The 15511-nt window shown below is 37.6% G+C and overlaps 1 protein-coding gene across 1 annotated transcript in view; it reads right to left on the minus strand.

The window, feature by feature from the left end:
* HERC2 (E3 ubiquitin-protein ligase HERC2) overlaps positions 1 to 15511 on the minus strand; it is a 509505-nt gene that overhangs the window by 154566 nt on the left and 339428 nt on the right. The gene's annotated exons all lie outside the window — the stretch shown is intronic.

Raw genomic sequence — 15511 nt, forward strand, 5'->3', positions numbered from 1 at the left:
GAAAATAAAAAGAAATACAATTTTCAATATCTTGACATTAATAAAGACATCAATTACATTTACAACAAATGTCTTTATCACTTGACTACTACTTCTAACATTTATTTGTTTATTTATTTATTTATTTATTTATTTATAGGGCTCAAGATATATGGGTTTGCTGGTTTTTCTAAAAAATATACAAACGATTAAAGAGAACAATTGAACTGAATCAATCTACAAACACATGCAGGCTATAAATTGTGTACCATGAATGCCATGCAGACGGTGTCGCATTATAGATAGAGTCCTGCACGGATATACAAAATATTATCTGCATCCGCTCTTCCTTCATCTGCACTTCCATCATCCGCATCTGTGGCTATTCTTAGGCATTGTTTTCTCTTGAAAATGATGTAAGGCGGCAACTTTCTTCCGTCAGCTGTAATGGCTAGCATTGCCGTGCATCGCAACTTCTCACTACCGCTGGTTTTCATTAATACACTCCGTAATCCTGTTAGCGCAATAGTGCTGTTGCGAGGTATATCAAAAAGGTATTGAAAGGGATAGATCCATTAACATAATACAATACGCCTGATACCTAGCACCAGAACCCTACAGTGACAGGTTACCGTTTAATCCCAAATACCACCCGCCACCGAATAAGAATCGCACCCTAAATTTGAGACAGCAAAATGCGGGAAAAAATAAAAAATCAAATAACTTACATACCTATTTAATTTTCTTCAAATATACCACAAATATCAATTCAAACAGCTTACAATTAATAAAATAATCACAAAAATCGTAAATAAAATCGGTCGAATACTCAGATCATTCAGAATTCACAGTCATCATCTGAAGTTTCACCATAGGAACGTTCGTCGTTGGCATCTTTCCACAAATAGTCATCCTCACTACCTTCCAATGAATTTGAAATTACACATTTCTTAAAGCTTTTGTACACTAGATCGTTGGGAATGCACGGCCATGTGGTCTTGATCCAGCTGCATATTAGTCCCACTTCAGGCCTCTTGACTCGTCAGGTTGGTGTTAACCCGTGATCACCATCAGACATCCATTTGGTGTACAGCTGTTTCATTGCAGTTTTGAAAGGCCGGTTCTCGCACACATCCAACGGCTGTAGAATAGAAGTGAGTCCTCCAGGAATTATCACAAGATAGGTTTTTCCTTTCCTCATCATATCTTTTACGGGTCAGTTGTATGTCCTCAGTAACTGTCCAACACAAGCAAGTTTCATTTTTGTAACAAAGCTCCCGGGCGACGTTGCCAAACGCACTTCACGTAGTCCTCAATTAACGCACTGTCCATCCAGCCGGACTCATGTGTTCTAACAATAACACCGGACGGCAAGTTTCCTTTCTGACCAGAGCAGAGCTGGTTGTTTTAGTAGTGCACCGGGTCTTCTATCCCACACAGTTTTAACCCAGTCCAGCACGAGTTCTACGTCCATCCAACCCTTTCGTTGCACTCGTACATGAATCCCACGGGGAAACTGTATATTCTTAGGCATTGTTTTCTCTTGAAAATGATGTAAGGCGGCAACTTTCTTCCGTCAGCTGTAATGGCTAGCATTGCCGTGCATCGCAACTTCTCACTACCGCTGGTTTTCATTAATACACTCCGTAATCCTGTTAGCGCAATAGTGCTGTTGCGAGGTATATCAAAAAATATTGGAGTCTGATCGGCATTACGAATTTCAGAAAGCAAGTACGAAGTTTCCTTGTGCAAACGTATGACAAATCGGTGAAAATTTACAATCTTGTCCGTGTAATCACCAGGCAACTTTTGGCTTAGTGTTGTTCTCCTTCGCACTGACAGATTGTGTCGTCGCATGAACCCCTTAATCCACCCACGACACGCCTTAAACTGAGTTATGTTGTGTTTGCGCGCTACCTCCCGTCCCTTAATTTGTAACATTTCATATGATACACTGCAGCCATTGCTACATATTTCATTGACGTACATACACACTTCTTCGTCAATTACAGGAAAGTTCCCTGTTTCAGGACCTATAAACGCGCGTCTAGAAGGGTTTGTGCTTTTTAGCTTGTTTTTTAATTTCTGCCAGTCACGCACCAACTTTTCACTCACTGAAAATTTTCTTTCTGCAGCTCTGTTCCTGTGCTGATCAGCAAAGGCAATTACGCTTAGCTTGAAGCCCACAGAATAGTTTCTACTGTATATTTACCCATAATCGCTTATAAATGCTTCACACGTTAATGTTTTGCAATATAAATGACTTTCCGTAATTGTTCACTATTAAAACAAATTATTTCTACAAACACCTCAAACACAAATTAAAAACTTAAATTCTCACGCACACATGTCTACAGTAATCACGTCAGTCACAAACAAATAAATGCATCTGTGATCTGTCCATTCCAGAGCAGCCAATACTGTTAGGCAGCAAGGAAGTATGCAGCAATTTGTTATCAGTTGAGCTCGTTGGTTGCGAAACACTAGTGCGCTTGCGCAAAGCTCGCAAACCGGAGCAAGGACGTCTTCATACATCGCTCTAGCTAGCGCGGTGTACATCTACTGTAGTTGACCGTGTTCCGAGACGTCAGTAACAAACATTCATTTTTTCAATTTCTTTTAAACATACGGTAATTAGGTTAATATTTCTTCCCAGTTATTGATGATTTTACATTACATTACTGACAAGTTTATAAAATAAAACTTTAATACCATTGGATAATAATTATCTTGACTGCTTGGGTAAAAGTTTTCATCCCATGCCCGGACACTTATGACGTAGTAGTAAGATAAGAGTCTAGCGATGACAACTGAGACATCATAAATAATTTGGCTGACCGTGAGCTGAATAATTCCATGGAAATCTGCGTTATCGTCTTGGATTTCACTTCACAATAACGCAGGAGCTGGCCCCATGATGTAGGGGTAGCGTGCCTGCCTCTTACACGGAGGCCCCGGGTTCAATTCACGGCCGGCCAGGTCAGGGAATTTTACCTGTTTCTGAGGGCTGGTTCGAGGTCCATTCAACCTACGTGATTACAATTGAGGAGCTATCTGACTGACGGTGAGATGGCAGCCCCGGTCTAGAGAGCCAAGAATAACGGCCGTGAGGATTCGTCGTGCTGACCACACGACACCTCGTAATCTGCAGGCCTTCGGGCTGAGCAGCGGTCGCTTGCTAGGCCAAGGTCCTTCGCGACTGTTGCGTCGGGGGGCGGGTGGTTGTAATAACGCAGAATTCTATCAGACCTCTTGTCTACTAGAAGACAAGTGTGTGTTGGTACTGTACCGTTTTCATCGTCCTGATAACGGAATAAATGATGTAATACGGCGTTAAAATTTGCCATGCACGGTAATGAGATCACAGAGATTATGTAATTGAGCCATACATCTAAAAAGAACGAATGTATTAAGTTAAATAGGCCGTGATTTCAGAATATATATATAACGAAGATGTACAATATTATAGGGAAGGATCCACCTTTCAATACTCCGTAGTAAAAAGTAGTTACAACCTGTTTATTGGGACCGGTTTCAACACGTTTTAAGTGTCATCATCAGCCAATTAGCGAAGATCTTAAAACAACTAATATATTGAACACAGGCAAAATATTAACATTGTATCATATTGTAGCAATTCAGTTAATGTTCAAAACACAATCACAGTCAAGAGAGTAAACAGAACATCACTATCTTGCGCCGAAAACAAATATATTTGAAGTTCATAAGCAGATCAAGTATGCACTTATGTAAAGTCGTTGCTAGGCAGGTCTTGTAGGCATTTGTTTCTCTGGCCGAAGAGTAAAAGGTGACGTGAATGAAGTCTTAGGAAAACAGTGTAGGATTTAATTTCGTCAAAATCAAAGTGGATATATAGGTTTTAAAATAATTTAAAACGTTAAAAAAGAATAAAGCCAAATAAAAACATATTAAAAAATGGGAAGAAATAATGAAAGAAATACGAGGTTCAACTCGAAACAACTTGCCGTAGTAATTGATAAAGAAATGATAAATAGAGAAAGGGGGTGGGGAACGTTTATTAGAGGGTGGTGATGGTGGTTATTGTTATTAGAGGAAATACAATTGGGCAACAATCCTTTATATAACACTAATTCGAGGAAAAAAGAGGAAGAGAACCGACACTTCGAAAAATGAAGATATCGGTTAAAGGAAGACAAGGGCCACGAAGGGCGTGAAAATGAAAGACTCCCTAGCCCTCGCAAACCTAATAGCATCGGGGTCGGAAAAGAACAAGAGTTGACCAAGGGAGGTCGGACAGGATAGATGAAAGTGAGGAGCCTGGCACAAGTAAGTGGAAGCAATGCCAGGACTCAGCTAAGGGCCCCGTGGTCGCCAACCCACGCTCCGAAGTGTCGGTTCTCTTCCTCTTTTTTCCTCGAATTAGTGTTATATAAAGGATTGTTGCCCAATTGTATTTCCTCTAATAACAATAACCACCATCACCACCCTCTAATAAACGTTCCCCACCCCCTTTCTCTATTTATCATTTCTTTATCAATTACTACGGCAAGTTGTTTCGAGTTGAACCTCGTATTTCTTTCATTATTTCTTCCCATTTTTTAATATATTTTTATTTGGCTTTATTCTTTTTTAACGTTTTAAATTATTTTAAAACCTATATATCCACTTTGATTTTGACGAAATTAAATCCTACACTGTTTTCCTAAGACTTCATTCACGTCACCTTTTACTCTTCGGCCAGAGAAACAAATGCCTACAAGACCTGCCTAGCAACGACTTTACATAAGTGCATACTTGATCTGCTTATGAACTTCAAATATATTTGTTTTCGGTGCAAGATAGTGATGTTCTGTTTACTCTCTTGACTGTGATTGTGTTTTGAACATTAACTGAATTGCTACAATATGATACAATGTTAATATTTTGCCTGTGTTCAATATATTAGTTGTTTTAAGATCTTCGCTAATTGGCTGATGATGACACTTAAAACGTGTTGAAACCGGTCCCAATAAACAGGTTGTAACTACTTTTTACAACGGAGTATTGAAAGGTGGATCCTTCCCTATAATATTGTACATCTTCTTATTTCTCTATTCAATACGGAACAATAATGAAGTTTTTAACTTTAAATTTTAAAATATATATATAACGGACGCATAAAATCAAGGAGGCCATGAATGTGACGGCAAAGATGTTCATTTGGCGAATCAAGTATGCCTAGGTCACGAAATTAGACATAAAGATATAAAGGATCCATGTGGCCGTGATAAAAAATTAATAGAAAGTTTTTAAAAATTGTTAAAAGAAGAAGTGAGTGAACAATTAAAAAAAATTTTACGCGAGACTTCGAAGCTAGTTTATCCACGAAGAAAATAGTCCTCGCGGGAAGAAGAAGGGAGATATATAAAAGAGCAAGAGCTAAAGATCCAGCACATTGAAGAATTTTTAAAGTTACGCCAATATCTGACCTAAAATTGAGGCGGAAAGGCAGAAGAAATTAAATAATATTTGGACAGTAGTCGGAATACAAACTGAAGGTCGTCGCGAAATACCAAAACAAATTAGACTTCTCATATGGTCTGAATGAAAAATTAAGAGCTAATTCGATAATTTACTTGTTAAAGTCTGTTATGGGAAATTGACGTTGAATTTCTGCTATAATAACCTGATACAAAACTATAATCTAGCTTCTTTGTAGTACATTTTGAAGGCTATGGTCGTGACATTAATTACGATGCTGGAAATGTTTCTTTCACATATGACTAACGGCTACAACATGAGAGGCTAAATCGGAGATGGGGCCGACTTTCTGACGTAGACCGCCCAGCTATTCCTGCTAGCCCGAGTCTTGAGACTACCGCCTGATGATGACGTAACGGATGTTGGAGACTATCTACGCAGCCCTAAGATGACAACATCGGAGCCTAACCCAGTCATCTAACATCGGCAGTCGCAAGTTAAGTTCCAAAGAATTATTTTATAATCTTGAAATTTATGTGTCGTAGACGTTGTATATAAATATTTGCAGTAAACATTGGTATGTAGCTTGTTATGAAGTTCTTCGTGATGAAATCTCAATCGATACTATCTTTGCAATGAGGTTATCCTAGTTGATTTATCGTTATGGGAGTAGGTATTCTTCGAGTGTATATAATCAATGTCATGATATAGGAATGCTTAAAGTTAAACAAGGAGAGATTTCAAATGATGTTTTCAACCATTATGGAAATGAAACGACGTACACAATGTGATATATTCCAGGCGTAACGTTTTAAAGAAGATAATTAATTGCTGAGTTGTTTAGACTTGGTTACTATTACGACGCGACTACATGTGAGTAAATATTAACTTATTTTGTTTACACATATGTTTCCTTTACAGAATAACGTGATCATGTGTATTACAAGTGAAACTTAACCCAGAAATGCACCGCTGTAGTATATTAACGATATGTTAAGATGATTTGCCGCCTAGATGGGAATGATTAATGTTTATGTAGGGAAGTAAGGATTTGAGCGACTTGTTGATGTGGTTATACGTATAATTATTCGTCGAGATATATTTATGGTAATGAATGACGCGGTATTATAATATTTAATATTGGTATATGGAGAGATAAATATACTTATGAATTTTTGGTAGTAAATACGATGTGTTACTAACCAATAATGTTATTTAACGTATGCGGCATGACTTTAAAACAGTAATGCAAGATATATTGGGTTAATGATACATGTAAACAATGAAATACGTCGCAGAATTCGTATGTTGGTTACCGTAAATTGTCTTCAGATTAAATCTCCGAAATAAGGAATAAATAAGGGTAAACTTGTTGTCTTCATGGAGAGTATGTCAACGTTGTAATGAATGTTATTTGATGTTTGGTCTCAAGGATATATTTTAATGGATAAAGCAACTTAATAATTTGAATCTCTACCACAATTAAATAAATAATGTTACTAAATACATTCCTACGAATTTTATGGTACTTGATTGGACATAGGTGCAACCATAAATCATGATAGGTATAATTTTTGATAGAACTACGATAATAACTGATCATTATACGATACCTACATTTAATTTTAGGATGTGATATGATTATTTTTACCAAATGACATGGTCAAACTGACCAATATTTTTCTTTTAATGATCGATATATGTTCGAAATAGCCATTTTGAGCTAATATATACTTGGAACTTACTTGCAACTGCTGACGTTACAATTTTGGAAGATATGCCTTTGTTTAGTGACAAAATATGAATTCAATATCAACGAAAATAAGCATTTTTTTTACTAAACAAGAGCCGAGGGACTCTAATTAAGCATATTTATCATGCATTTTTCTAAGGCTTAGGGACTTGTTTTTTTTAAAATGAATATTAATTTATCTGCTTTCCAATTGATTGTCGTTATTATTATGAGATACTTAATTTCAAAGAATATCTGACTACATCTTCATCAAATATGACTGATACCTACGATTTATATGATTATGAGAATTTTTCTTTGCTTTTATGATGCGGATAACAAGTATTTAGCAAGAGGATTAATTGAATCAGATCGTAGATAGTTTAGGTTTATATTTTTCAACAGAAAGAAGAGAAAGGTGATTGATGTAAATGACTGTTATCATATTTTCATTTATGATTCTAGAATCATGAATAAAATTGTAGATTTATACAATTTAGAGGTTATTATTGAAAATAGGCTGATATAATTATGGTAGATAAGATGATTTTGAATTAATTTAAAAAAATATTATTTTTTTCTCTTTCTCGAATGAATGGACATGGACAACTTAACATTGATTCCGACGGATGGATGGTATCGCTGGTAATTTATTAAAAGGAAATGCGGTTTCCCAGTTGACCTCACGTAAAAAAATACTATTCACAGATGCATTTTAATTATCCCTGAGAGGTGTCGCGTGGCAATTTAGGAACTATTTTGATGACAAATGTGACATGTGAAATGAAGATTGTGGCGTTGCTTGATTTTTTTTTTTTTAATGGCGCGGTCACTGATTTATTCATTGATTGATAGAAGCAAGTATAGCTACCGACACTAAGCATCGTTTTCGTAAATGCATTGATCCATTCTACTGATCCGAAGAGATGATAGTCCGAGGAGGGGAAAATATAGCTGGAGCACTTGATAGATCGCCCATGATGGTGCAAGAAAATTATTCCCCGCAGGATGGTGCAGTACTGTTATTTCCTGGCGACATTGCCGATAAGCGATAACTTACAGCCTTACGTATTTCAAATGAGAACTCATAATATGAAGGTGGTGAATAAATTGTACACTGTCTCGCGACCACGTTGTCAAACTGCCGATAGCCTACCGGTAAGCCATGCGTCGTACATATACCGGTATTATTTATTTATACGTTGTGCAACATCTCACAAATGTGACTGCGTTGCCAAATTGCCCATAAACCATACACGTATTTAAATTGCGCATTCATGTGCAACTTACATTGCGGTTCCATTTACCTTTTAACCAGACTGGTGAACAAAATTTGGACGAACGACGATTATGCGATTAAATGTTTAAAGTCTGATTTTTTTTATTGAAAATAAAGGATGCGACGATTACACGGTGGTGACGATTTTGCCGGGAAATATGGTGTGTCTTTCTCTTGATGGAGGTTGCCAGACACCAATACAGAAGATGCTGCCTGGTCTTTGCCTATAACCACCGGATCATAAGAAAAACAAAGTACTGTGAGAGGTGTAGTACTAAGGCTTAATAGAAACACATACGATTCTAAAACTTTGATGTCAGTTCATCTAGGATATAATTAAGGAATTGGTGAAATAGGTGAAATAGGTTCACCTTGCATCACTCCACATTTGATGCCAATCTTCTCTGTTTGCCCATAGGCAGTTTATATTTGTGTGGTATTATCAATAAGAGGATTAGGAAGTAATCTCTTTATGCTTTCTGACAATGAAGAGTGCTAAATGGTTGCTCATGTTCATAGTCAATACTATCAAATGCTTTGCTGACAACAAGGAATACCATGCATCTTGAAGTAATTTTTCATCATCATCATCATCATCATCATAGTCAGCTGTGGATCCTTCCAATGGGCTGGGTTAGACTTGCATGAATAATGATATTCTATGGACAATAAAAATGACTTGATGATTTTGATCTGATTATCTCCAGTAGTGTTGCGAGTCAATAATCTAGAGAACAGAATTCTACTACTACTTCCTTAGCCTGTAGAGATCCACTCGTGAACATATGCCTCTTGCTTTCCCTTCCACATCAACCTCTGCTAGGCAGTGAGTGCTTCCGCTATGGTGCTGGATGTCATATCTCCATCAGAGCCTTGGTCCACTTTGAGGTGCGTCTTGCAACGTGGACTGCCACCTCTACTTCAGTATTTCTGCTTGACCCATCACGTCAGCGACTTGAGTCCTCCTCCTGATCTCCTCGTTTTGGACTCAATCTCTCAAGCTGATTCCAAGCATAGAGCACTACACTGCTCTCTAACTCAGTGGTGGTGTGCGATATTCATTTTAAAAATAGCCCTTTCAAGCCCATTTGTCATGACTGATAAAATGCACTTTCCCTTGAGATTCATCAGCATCTGCATATTTCATATGAATAGTGTCATGCTGTGCCTCAGCTGTATGTACTCCTCAACGTTTTCAAGTATTTGATTGTTGATAGTGACACATGTTATCCAGGCTCATAATTTTTGTTTTACTGAGGCTCACCTCAGACCCACAGCTTGGGAGACTTCCTTGAGAGCATGCAGCATTGACTCCAGATCCCCAGGACTGCTGCTAATAAGGGTAATGTCATCAGTGAAGTGCAGGTAGTTCAGGTTGGTATCATCAAAGTTAATGCCATTTGATTGCATGACAGTCTCTTTAATACATTTTCTAATGCCAGGGTGAATAGCTTAGGGTGAAATTGTATCACCCAGTCTTCTCCAATCGTAACATTAATAAGAGTTCCATTTCAATTCAATACATGTACTGTGTTCATTGCTTCAAGCACAGCCCATGTCTCTATTGAATCAAATGAATTCTGAAAATCTATGAAAGCTATGTGAAGAGAGATGCACTTTTTCAATGACAATGTGTGCTGCTTCAATACTGTCAGTTGTATGTTTGCCCTTTCTGAACCCTGCTTGTTTGATAGGCTTATAGGAGTAAAATTTCTGGGCGAGTCTGTTATGATTTTGACTGATATGTCTATAGTTTTCTATATTTGTAGAGCTGCCAAAATGTGCTGTCTCCTTCCAATTGTTGAGGGCACTCTCTGCTTTATGATTTCCGAGGATTCCCTAAACAACACCAGCCGAATGCAATGCTAAGTTCGCCGCATAGCCGTTGTGCCATTTCACCGTTCTATATTTGCATCAGTAGGAACAAAAATGGAGTTCAAGCCATTAAAATGTCAATGTGAAAGCAACTAACATCGGTACGAATCAAAATGATAATCTTTTCAACAGGTAGTCACCGAAAGAACCATACTTAGAAGGCTGAGAAAAAAGAATGACAGAAGCAGATTATTTAAAACCAATTATTAAGAAAAAAAGAGACTTCCATTAGAACATTCTTCATCATTCTGCACTACCGCAAGCAAGACGGAGTTGAGCAAAGAAGGAAATCAGCTTATCAAATTTAAAGATCAAATATTGACGGAGGATAAAATCCGCGGCAGCCCGCTCAACGTCAACTTTAAAGATCAAATAACTGCGCGAAATTTAAAGACCAGCAAAAGGAGTTAGCAAGTCTGGTACAGCAATACGTCACGGCTGGACTTTGTCTGATACTGCACATCATAGACAGCAGAGTCCAACCAGCTGTCAAGTGCATTTCTAATAAACACAGAGAAATCACATTCGCTCAGCAAGCAAGAGAGTTTTTATCAATAATATCATAATTAGAACTACTATATTGAGACTAATCGTCCCAGAGCACATTTTATTTTGATATCATAGGCATTACAAAACGAAGATTAATTGCAAGATGATAACACTAACTAATACATTGTATTATTCTGTTCCAAACGTACGAGAGACCACTATGATGTTGTAAAAGACCAAGGCAAAAACTACTCCGACTATGGTGGCGCTTTACGACGTTGATGACCCGGGAGGATTGAAAGTCAGCTGAGGAGACGAGATGGTCCCAATTACCTGAAGCAGAACCATGGAGCGAGGCCTACCATTTCCGATGACCAGAAGCGAGATGGCAAACAGGGTCCAATAAGCAAAGTCCCCTATGAGTCATTTTTCGGAAGTAGAAACCTTTATTTTTGGCTATGTGTTGATATGTTTTGTGACATTGTGCGTGCGTATACATATATCGAAGTGAGATTACATGGATGTAGGTATTCATCTGATGTTACTGTCAATTCCGCATGTAGGCGTAATATACCAGTGAAAGCCGTTCGCAACATTATCAATGTGGTGTGAGAGAAGGTAATAGATATTTTTAATCATTATCAGTGGAGTGTTAAAGTGTAATATGAGTGTCAATATACATGTGTGATGGCTTTATCGGAATAGCAAGTTAAGAGATCGTATTTAGGGAATGTCTGCGACGAAATGTAGTAGTACAGCTTAGTATTATGATACACTTTTCTTTGACACGATGACGGTAAGAATAATGTTATTATATGTGAAGGTTATGACACATATGCATCGTATTTAATGAGATGGGGTGCTTGTAATGCATTGATATGGATATTACGTGATATTTGAAATGGTAAATGGTGAATGAAAATAATAATATAAGCAGATGTTAAGTTGTGTTGGTGATATTTATTTTTATTTGAGAGGTTGGTCATAGTAGTCTTCTGTGAGATGATGTTATGTGCAAATTATGCATTCTAAGATATATATTGAAACATACAGTACTGCTTTCAATTGCTGTTTTTATTCCCAGATACACTCAAAGTAGGTTAGGATACGATCTCAATGCCGTCAATACAGTGTTGTTTTGAGTATTTAGGATCATCAAATGAGCCAGGAGGCTAGTAATGATAATATTTAGGCCTTCACTGAGTTATTTATGACCATTTTCAAGTACTCTCACACATGATAACCTAATTTCTGATTTTATGTGAGCATGTTGACACATCACTGGTGACTTAGTCATTCATATAGGGATTTTTAGATGAAGGTAGAGTCTTCTAACATGCCAGTTTTTCCACTTGTGGTATAATTTGTTAGAAATTCAATGAAATACACTTGGCAATGCTACATTCAGCCAGATACGCACTTAAATTAAATTTTAACCTGGATCAAGGTAATAATTATGTGAATTAACCACATAAGCCCTATGATAGTATTATTTTGAAATCAATCACGACTTCGAGCGGACCTGAGTTTTCTTATATGGAGATCAGATTCTATGAAACATGAAGATAAAGGGAAAATTCAAGCATATTATTTAACTGAAGTCCTTAGAAAACAGACATTGCTTTCCCATATGTTTTTCTACTGTGTATGGACACAGATATTAGGTTTAGCCCAAAGTGACATTCGTTTCACCAGTCATATTTGAGTTAAAGGTTGAATGACAGAACTTTAAATGACTTTGAGGAGCAATTCAGCTCAGAGAGAAGAGATTCCAAATCTTAATGAATTATTTATTTGGCAATTTACACTGCGTTCTACATTCTGTTAAAAGAATATAATCTGGAATGATGTATATATTAATAAATGTAATTTTCCTTTCATTTTTAACCAATTAGATGCATCTATTACTTACAACGCTATTTAGTATGTTTTACTTAATATATTTTTAATTTTTCAATTAATTCTTGGAACATTATTTATATATCACTTAGATTTTCAACAGGCCAAGGTATTAATGAATCGATAATTATGGCCTAGATTTCAGCTACTTATTACAAGTTTTCCAAACTTTTTTTTTTTTTTTTCAATCTCAACTTAACAGTAAATGATTGAAATTCTTACAACATTACGAAGCTACCTACGTTGTGTGAGACATTTTCAACGAGATGTTAGGTAACATTTCCTTAGTATTTGGACTGAATAGTCAATAAATGTTGAATAGTGAAACTTCATCATTCTTTTAATGCCTACTTAGTATAAGAAGTAGATGTAAGACTATAATAACTTATTTTTACTTGCGATTTCGTTGGCGACACATGTGAATCGGTTGAAATACTGTATTGACCCGATATATTTGCGATTAATTTGGCGACATGCAAGTATGGTATCTGACTGATAGCGTGTAGGAGACGTCCTTCTGCGTAGGTTGAGATTTACCATAGTCCATCGGCGTACTTTCTCAAGCGGAACTCATAGCCCGAAAACATTAATCAGATAGAATCATTTATATCAAGAGCTAGTCTGGATCTCATGTATCCTCACCTGGACGCGGGAATGGTGCACCGTCCTTTCGTGATACTCACTCCTTTTGTATAGCAGGAATGCTTTTGCATTCTGCCGTGATTTGGAATTTCTCCCCTTCTGGAAACATCTGCACAGAAGTATCAGTAGCGCTTCTTCAATGGCCTTTCCACCATTTTTCAGCATCTCACTTATGAGATCTCCTGGTGACTTTCAGTTCTACATTTGTTTCAAATTTGCTCTGAATTCTGATCCAGGGAAAAGAATGTTGCTCTGAAATGTTTTAGTGATATGTAAAAAGATACCTAGGAGCAACATTATCCAGAGGGTGTTTGCCCAAGAATTACAAGCCAAACCCCTGGAATCATAGTACAGGGATGCCAAAAGTTACAATTCACCAGGCACGTTCAGAACGATGTTCAACCTATTATAACAACGATCTTGTAACTAGAAGGCGATGCACCGTTTCCACATGTTGTCTGTGCAACCAAATGTGCTCCGCCACATAAATGCTGACCTCTTCCCCACTGAGTAAGTAAATGGCATGACGAATCTAACACCAATGCACACTCCCCCACCCCCTTGCAGCTTTACGTACGTCCGAGTACTGTTGACACACTCTGAGAACCTCTATACCTCGATTCTCCATTTTTAGTGGGACCACGAAAGAAAAAAAAAAAGGACAACACAGGAAAACAGAAAATCCAAGAACGAATAAAAAACATAGACAATTTGGCTAAACATCACAAAAATGAAATATGTATAATCTTACAAACACTCCTAAACCAAAACAAACTATAGCTCTTATGGGCCTTCACGTACCAAGCGACTGCTACTAAGCCCGAAGGCCTGCAGATTACGAGGTGATGCATGGTCAGTGTGACGAATTATCTCTGCTGTGATATCTGGCTCTCTACACCGGAGTCGCCATCTCACCATTAGGTAGCTTCTCAATTAAAGATAATCACGTAGGCTGAGTGGACCTAGAACCAGCCCTCGTATCCAGGTAAAAATGCCTGAACCGCCTGAGAATCAAACCCCAGGGTCTTCAGGTGAGACGCAGGCAAGCTAGACCATGGGCCTGGCTTCAAACTTTAATTATGCGAGTTAAACATCTTGATACTTAACATTCAATTTTACCGGGGACCATGAAAACTTCTTCAGGTCAGCAAATTTGATCAACCAAACTCATCAAAAAATCTACTAATGCCAAGCTAAACAAATTCTATAATATAATAAAATAAAGCAAGTTAGATATAAAAGCGCCCAACATGATGGCGAATATATATATACAGTGGAAGTCCGCTATAGCGAGTGCGTCATATAACGAGAACCCCGTTATAACGATAACTTTCGTCCGTCCCTTCAAAATTCCTATATTAAACCATGTATTATCCTTCGGTTACAGCAAGAAACGTGTCACTGACGCATCCGTTATTACGAGCGATTATGCGTGCTCAATTTTTTCCATTGCCGATATTTATGAACCCAGTCATTATACTGCATGCGATCGATCATCTTCGGTACCGTATCGTCTTCTCGTCATGCCCACCAGCGAGCTCTCTCGTCGACATTCGAAGGCAGTGTCGGAGTCGATTAGTAACACCTGTCGACTGCTTTTTCGCGAGGAAAATGAAAGAGGAGAACATGTTTTCGTAATAAATGCGTAAATAACGTGTCCAATAGCCGTTTTTAACTCGTTAAAGATAAACGCCGAATAAACGATCGCTTAATTTTAATGGTATACCGTATACTGAAATTAAGTAAGAAAGTGATACACCTGACACCTCAAGAAATGGCAGGGTACTATCACTGATTTCAGAGGATAGTTTATATTTTCTCGCGTCTAGTTAAATTTCGTAAAACTATTCCCATCTCAGTTATAGCGAGGAGGTTATCATTTCTCTACATGCGTTTCAAATAGGTTTCCATGATACATATACGGTTAGGTTAGGTGATGCTGTTTGAAAAAGAAAACTGAAATGTGTGCCACAGAAGCCTCTGGAGTGATACCGTATTTCTTCGAATCCAAGACGATGTTTTTTTCTCAGAATCTCGTGTGAAAAGTCAAGGGTCGTTTTGCATTCGCGGCCTGATTGTAATGAACACCACTGGCAACTAACGCAATAACCAAGTTTCTTTTCACCCCCGCACACACAAAACTCGTTGACAATAAACGACCGCCTCTTTATCAT

Source organism: Anabrus simplex, chromosome 3 (assembly GCF_040414725.1).
Source record: "Anabrus simplex isolate iqAnaSimp1 chromosome 3, ASM4041472v1, whole genome shotgun sequence".
Classification (NCBI taxonomy): domain Eukaryota; kingdom Metazoa; phylum Arthropoda; class Insecta; order Orthoptera; family Tettigoniidae; genus Anabrus; species Anabrus simplex.